Genomic DNA, 8102 nt, shown 5'->3' on the forward strand with positions numbered 1-8102 from the left:
GAGCTGCGTATCACATACCTTCCTTTGAGTAACCCAGATGATGAAGTAGGGCATTTCTCACCCTTAGGATAGAAATCCCTGCTTCCCCAAATTCACCCATGCAGAGCAAACAAAAGCTCCAATCTCTGACCTTTGGGTTCAGTCATCTCAATAGATCCTCACATCTGCAGTCATAGAGAGCCATCACGGGAGGCTGCAGAAATTAGTTTAATCTGAATTAACTACTCTTCCTTTAATTAAAGATGGGGAAACATTTAATTAACCTTTAATATCTTACTAGTAACTTGCATTTGTCTTTTTAATGAGCTAATTATGTGTTTTCAAGGGCCCTGGGGCATCACATTGCTTGCAAATATGCTTTGGCTGTGTTTTCTTCCACTACAGTGCATCCCAGCGCTGACCATTCTGCCACGCGTGCTGTAGAACTCCTCAGCACCACTGCTGTGGATGGGTGGGTACCACTTGTCCTGGAGGTGATGCATATGATGGGTACCACTTGTCCTGAGGGAGATGGATTGGGTGGGTACTATTTGTCCTGTAATGCACAGAAGGCAGAGGAACCTTTCTTCACTCTTTGACACTGGCACTTTTTCCTTTGCTCCACTCAGCTCTCCCCTCTCGCTTGTCCTGGCTCTGGGACATCCTCTGTGTCCCCTCCAGGAGATACATTTTCTGTACCAATGAGTGGAGCTGGGGCTGGCAGTTGGCAGGTTGGCACTTGGGCTCATCGAGTGGATGCTGGGACAAGTGACGTGAGCAGGACAAACATGATGTGGGAGCTCAACGCAGCATTTACCCATTCCTATAGGCACCGTTGGCTGTCCTGGCTGTCTGTCCATCCTTGTGAGCATCCATGAGCTGAAGATGCCCGGGTGCCACACGTGAGCTTTATGGGTTTAAAGCCATAGGAGGAATCAGGGCTGTTTTAGAGGACTGGAAACAGGAGATGAAATGGTGCTGGTGCTGCTGTGATGGCACTCAGAGCTGCGCAATGGACCATGCTTCGCCGCTCGCGGTTTTGTTTCCAGCCACGACATTCGACCAAATTATTCTCCGCCAAGAGCTTTAAAGTTTCCCAAGTGCCTGTGAAAGCCTGGAAACGCTGATAGTGATCCTATTTCCCAGCTGAGTGACTGCATTCAGCCCGAGCCGTATTCATATGCAAAACTCTCAGGGTCCCGGCTCCAAGGATGGGGTCTGTCTGCCCTGTGAAAGGGAACCATACTTTTTTGGAGCCCGGGCCTTTCTAAAGCCGCACAATACCATATAGACTATGCCATTTAAAGCATCTGAAGCGACCCAAAATGTATTGAAAGCTTGCTTTGCAGACTCATTAAGACTACTCAATAGGTTCTGGCAAATACCGTGCCAGGGCTGACCGCACGGATTAAGACTTTTGAAGTGTTACACAAACCCCCTGCTTAAACTAATTGCTGCCCCACGGCTCACGAGGTCAAGTATTTGTATTCATTGCCTCAGAGAGGAGCCACTTGTGGGTCTGCCCAGGTGAAGCCGCACTTCATTACATCGGGACCATAAAAGCGGCCTTGGATGGGCAGGGGGAAGGTGCCTGGGATGTAGTAGCCCCAGTGAGCGCTTGGGATTCAACGTGGCCATCATGATGTGTTTTAAGGCAGTGTAATCTCAGGAGATGTGTGACATCCATGGCACGAGGTGTTGGTGGACACACTGAGGCTGTAGGTCCAGCACAAGGACAAGTTTGAACACCTGGTGCATCGTTGCATGGCGGCCCCTCCACGTGTGCACGGCCTCAGCTCTAAGCTGGGGATCTGCAGGGTGCTGTTTGCTATCAGAGCAGTTAGTGGTCACTGATGGAAACCAAGGTGGGGAGTCTGCACTGAGCTGGGTGAGGTGTAGGGAAGTCAGCAGCTGGTTTCCTCCCATTGCTGTGTTTTCTGCACCAGCACTAGCCCATGGACTCATTCTCAAGGCTGTGGGGAGCTGCTGATGGGGCTGTAGGGAAGTAGATCCATGTAGGTGTTTTTATGACTTCCTTCTTTGCATCTATCTCAGAATGCTAAAAATCCAGAAGCCTGGAGGGTGATGTTTTCCTCCAAGTGGCAGTGCTGGGACAAAGGCACTCCTCAGCTCTGCGTCTGCATCTGCTGGTAGGAGGATGCAAAACTCCCAGTGCCTTTGAGCCCCAGGTCCCAGTGGATGTTAGTCGTTGCCAGAGCAAGAGGGGGATGGAAATCCACACAAGAAAATCTCTGTTGCCAAGTGTGGAAAGTTTTGTTCTCAGTCTCAACCAAAGTTTCCATTTCTAACTCAATTTCTGTTTTTGAAGTTAACTATCCAAAGTGCTGTTCCTGTGCCCCGGTGTTCCCACTCTGTTTCAGCTGCTACGTGAGCCAGGAAGAGCAGCACTACAGAACCTTCTAAAATTGTTATTCATTTATTTTTTGTCTTTTATACCAAACCTAGAAGGATGGACAAGAAAAAAAATCCACAAGGAAGTAATTAAAACATTCCGATTTTTTGTGAAGATCTGGAGAGCAGCTATTTGCAGTTACCCTTCTCATTTTGATGTGCCTTGGGAGCATCTTTTGACAGGGATGTGCCCCGTTCTCTGCCTGCTCTACCAGCCCCACACCCCGTTCCCAGGTGGGGCTCATGCTGCAGGGCTGTGGTGCACCTAGAGGTGATAAATGCAGGAGATTTGTGGGTCTGGCTCCTTGCTGCAGGACCTGGTCCAGCTGTGTAGGTGGTGTCCTGGATCTGGCAGGTAAGGAGGAAGCTGAAGCCAGGGACACTGTTTGTCTTTTGGTTGTCCTTTGCGCTGTTTGTAAGGTAGAGTCCCAGAAATATTTGGGAATAGGGCAGTGTGGTTGCTCAGAGGTGTTCAGGGACCATCTCACAATGCTTAGGGCAAATCTTTGAGATTTCCCTCATACTGGTGCTTGAGGTCTCCAGATCTTTCCTGCAGTGTGGTGCTACTGCTTCTTTAGTGTTTGAGTGCTCAGCCCTGGGGCTGCTGGTGCATCTCTGGTTTGTGATGGGAGAGTGAATGGGGTTTGGAATCCACCAGAGCTCAAAGGCAAGTGAAGGTGAAGCAGGGAGGGCTGGGGCAACTCAGCTGAATGCATGGTTTGGGGGCTATGCTGTGCTGGCAGTGCTCAGGTGGTGCCTATGCCTTGTGGAGGTGAGTTTGTGCTCCTATGGTGGGAGTGGGCAGCAAGTTCTGCTTCCTCCAGCACTCAGGGATGCACTGGGCTGCAATGCAGTACTGCAGTGTCCAGCAGCCCCCGGGGGAGACATGCATCCCTTTGCAGTGCTCAGCCCAACAGCACCCCAAGTTGCCATCCCCCACCCAGCCTCTTCTCTGCTTCCAATCTTGATGTAATCTCAATACACAAAATAAATTCATGCCATATTCCCCAATAGATGAGAAAATGCCCACGCTGAGGTTGCTCTAATTGCAACCACGTGCCTGGTGGTGGCTTCCAAGTAGTGCAGAGAGCAGCCTGGGTTGCATGTGGGGCATAAACACTGTCAGGTGCAGGGCATCGTGGCTGTGTGCAGGACGTGGAGAGCACAGCACTCACTTCCAGCCCAAGGGGAGCTGAGCTGCTGCGGTTCAACCTGTGCCCTGATTGTGGGTTTGGTTATTCACTGCTTTAATTGGAATTAGGGTGAGACAAATGCATCCTTTGTATCTGGCCCCTCTGGAAGCCTGTGAACAGGCACTGAGTTGCTTTTAGGAAAGTTGTTACTTACTGAAATAATTAACCAAATGATTTATCTGGGAGCAACCTGCTGGGAGCTGTTCCTGTTCAAACTGGGATGGGACGTGTTGCTGGCGTGTCCCCACCATGAGTGTCTGGGCCCTGCTGCCAGGCAAGGCTGCTGTAGAGCTGGCATCAGTACTGTGCCAGTGGTGGGACTGCTCGACTGAGTTTATTTGCATTCTTGGTGCAAAAGAAGTAATCTTTGGGCCATTTTAAAAATGCAAGTTGCTTTTCTGCTAAGATCTAAAGACTTGCCTGTGCATCCCAATAGCCATTCCTCCCAAGGGGGATTGGTGACAGTCCCCAAGGGCAGTGAGGCAGTGGCACAGAGTGCCCAGAGAGATGGCAGTGCCCCATCCCTGTAGAGACCCACAGCCAAGCTGGACAGGGCTCTGAGCACTGATGGAGCTGTGGGTGTCCCTGCTCAGTGCATGGAGTGGGACCAGATGGCCCTTAGAGGTCCTTTTCAACTCAATCTATTCTATGATTCAGGGCAGTTGGACATGCTCTGGTCACCCTATTCATCCAGCAGCCTGCTCAGGGCTCTGTCCCACTGGGCTGGTGACAAATACGGTCTGGAAGATGACAGTCCCCCAGCCTGTGGTGTCCCTTTCCCTGCAGGGTCCATGTCATGCCTGCATGGTGCTTCTGCATAGGCTGCACGGTCCTCCCTTTCCCCCCACCCAGCAGCACAACAGCATTGCTGTTTGGTGAATGGAATCAGCTCTCACATCACCAATCAAAATACTTCAATAGAAATAATAAGTTGGGGGTGGAGGGGAGGGTGGCTTCTGGCAGGCTGTCCCCTGGCAGGACAGGACCCCCAGGTGTGTGCCCATCACTTTCCAAGGGCATGGGATGGGGCAGTGCCACTGCCTGGGGCCTGTGGAGCAGAGAAAGGATTGTGGAGCTGCAGCCATTAGAGTTGCCTTGTGCCCAGGCACCAAGAGACCCTGCAGCTGAGTGCAGGATCCCAGGATTAGAGGCAAGCAGTGGTGCTGGGGAGCCTGATGCAGTCCCACTGCTCCTGATGTATTGCAGTGGTATGCAGACTGCAGCAAGGAGATGAAGGAGTTATTCCCAGCACCAAAGCAGGAGTTGGAGCAGCCACATAGGCTTCACTTTGGCACATGCACCGGCAGTGCTGCCTCCATCCATGCTGGAAAATTAACAGAGAATATTTCACTTTTTCTCCTTTTTGCTGCGTATGCAAACTTCCCTTGCCCACAAGGGCTGATTGCCAGGAGCAGCCCCAGCATGCTGCCAGGAAACACCAGGGGGAAAGTGTAAGGGATAGAGGGGCTGAGAACTGGGAAACACTCCTGGTGGGGGTGGGAAAGGGGCTTGTGCAACAGTCAGCCTTTAATTAAGGGTCTTTAAAATGCTTTCCCAGCTGGTTGCCATTGCCTTGCCATATTGGAGTGGTTTAGAAGCAATGCTGCTTGGGAGCAACTCCCTTCCTGCCGGCTTTGCTCCAGTGACGTGTCCCCATGTCTGTCATCCCTATGTCTGCCTGCAAACGGGGCAGCAAAGTAGGGTTGTGCATGGGTAGAAAAGGTTGGGAGCATGCAAATATCTTTAATGCAGCTTCTGCTGCATCATTTAGACCTGTCTGAGGCAAAGGCCACTCTTGTGGCGGAGGACACGATATTGGTGCCAGCTGCCCAGGGATGGTTCCTGTGCCCAGCAATGTTGCAGCAAGTAGGCGTGCAACCAACCAGGCACAGACATTGCTACAGCTGCCCCAGGGTGAGCGCCTGCAAACAGCAGAGCATGCTCAGGGTCCAGGGAGCCTGTGCTATAATTTCCACATTCCGTAATGTTTCTCAAGAGGGGAAGAAAGGCAAGCCTGAAATAATTACCCACACAAGCAGTCATTGAAATGTTCTTTACTGTGAGCACTGATCACTTACTGTATTTAACAAGACAATTTTGGCTCTCGGTGCATGAAAGCAAGTAATGATTAAAGCTCTTGTTTTCAGAATCTTTGAGCCAAAGCACAAAAGTCTATCACTAGCTCCAAGTCTGAGCTTGGCAAACAGCTGTTGCGTGGGGATGGAGCCAAGGTGAAGCCGCTCTCAGCGCTGTCTGCAGGGCTGGGGAGCACAGTGGGTGCAAAGGGATGTCCCCAGCAGCAGGGCTCAGCCTTGGAAGCAGATTGGGGGTTTGAGGTTGAAGTTGTTGCAGCTCTCTGGGGCCGTGGAATGTTTCTCAGCTGTGAAAATGGGCAGATGCTGTTGGGGGATGGCTTGAGAAATGGGGTCAGTGCATGCCTGATGTTGTCTGCTTCTGTCCATGGAACAAGAGGAGACATTTGGGGGGACTCCAGGAAGGCAAAGAGCTTTTATGCTGCTGCCTGCATACGCCAAGCAGGGATGTGGCTGGATACAGTGGCATTGGGCAGTGCTGGGTACTGAAAGGGTTTGATGCTGCAGGGTGTGGAGGGCTGGGTGCTCCCCCACTGGGGATAGCAACCAGATAAATGAGAAGGAGCCAGCCCTGCTGAGAGACTGCCCAGCTGTTGTGTTCATCCCAGGGTGAGTGTTAGCAGAGCTGATGAAAGCAGCTTCTTGTTTTGTGCTGTGCCACTCTGCTTGCAGATGCTGCCCTGATATGAACTGGGATGGGCGTAGTGAGAGCTGATGGCATTGCAGTGTCCCCATTGCCATCTCTCTCTGTACTCAGCTCTGTGCTGGCTCCTGGGAGAGATGGCATCAGCAGGATAAGCTCTGCCCAGCACAGGACAGGCAGCTCTGGCAGCAGCAGGGCTGGGCAAGAATTTGAGCCTAGAAAACTGCTTTCTTGGTGGCATAAATCAACCTCACTTGGTTCAGCGCAGCTGTATGATTCAGGTCCAGATCTGTTTCAGATCTTCCTACAAGGCTGTTGAGCTTCTTTCCTTGATGATGGAATTGCTTCACCTTTGAACCAATACAAATGACACCCAGTATAGCAACACTCAATCTACACAGCCAAGAACTTGGCTTTTCTGGGTCCCTTTTTCTTGCTTCAGGGCAGAGAGGACTCCTAGGAAAATATTTGGGACAGCAGGGAGATGCAGTTCTGCATGGACAACATTATGTAGATACTCCTGTTGCTTTTCCCCTGGAAAAAGTGCAAGAATTTTGACACTGAGTAAATTCCACAGGCATTAACTATGCTAATCAGGCAACTGCTTTTATACACAGGGCTGTTATGTACTGCTTTCCTCTCCTCCCCAAGTGAGGTCAAATCAAACTTGAAAAAAAAATCCTTGTAGTGTGTTTTCATTTCTAGCAGTGGGCTCCGGGCTCCTCTGGAGTGTGTGGAGCTGCAGGAACCAGCTCCCAATGGCTGCATGTCCCTTGGACATGGCCTGGCCTTTGCCTTTTGGTTGTTGCTCCCCTTCTGGCAACAACTGGGAGCACTGCAAGGTGTCTCATGTTGGCACTCATCCCCTTGGATGTTCCTGCAGCACCAGGAGTCTTATGCCAGCCCAGGGCACAGCTGTTGCTGTCACCCACCCGCTGTGCTGGCTCTCTTGGCTCTGCTTTGCATGAAGAAGAGCATTTCAGGAGCTGCCCCATGGCCCAGCGTTGCTGGTACGGTATTGCCAGCCCTGGCATATGGGCAGCCTTCAGCCATGTCTGCTGCCCCTTTGGTTGAGTTGTGCTCGTGGGAATTGTTTACTACTCTGCTCAATAAATAGGATAGGCAGTGGGCTGTATTTCATGAACACAATGCTATCCTTGTGCACACTGCTATATTTCAAGAGCATAAATAATACCGGGGCATCAGCAGAAATTAAAACCAAACAGATAGAGCAATTTATACCCCAAATCTCTCAGTGTGGTGAGGAAGGAAGGAGGAGCAGCTCCACATGGTGCCATGGGGCTCTGCCCTGTTTAACCAAACCCTTCTGGTGCTGCCTTTACACCCAGCAGGGCTCTCCCCCTGTCTCTGGCACAGGCAGCATGGGGCATGGGACAGCCACCTGCTCTCCTCGAGTCCTCCCACACCATGGGGACATAATCCTGGGCTGTCTGCTGCCACGTGCAGTTTGAGAGTGGCCTTTAGCGTGTCCCACTGGTCATTGGATGGTCCCAGCAGGAGCACACCAGAGTTTATTTTGCTAGAGGACATATAATCCAGCAGCATGTGCACCATCACTGAGCTGTTTGTTTGCCTTCAGAATGTAATATAGGTCTAATTATATCAAATCAAAGTATAATAAATAGTGTGGGGTTATGCAGCGCAGCTCTCAGTGCATGCGGTGAGTGCTTCGTTCCCCTTCCCTCTGGTAGTGTTTAAGCATTTCCCCTGCATCAGTGACGCAGACATTCTCCATAAATCAGCAGAGGTAGGAGCACATTT

Source organism: Centrocercus urophasianus, unplaced genomic scaffold (assembly GCF_019232065.1).
Source record: "Centrocercus urophasianus isolate 14NV4802_14NV808 unplaced genomic scaffold, USGS_Curo_1.0 seq_29, whole genome shotgun sequence".
NCBI lineage: Eukaryota > Metazoa > Chordata > Aves > Galliformes > Phasianidae > Centrocercus > Centrocercus urophasianus.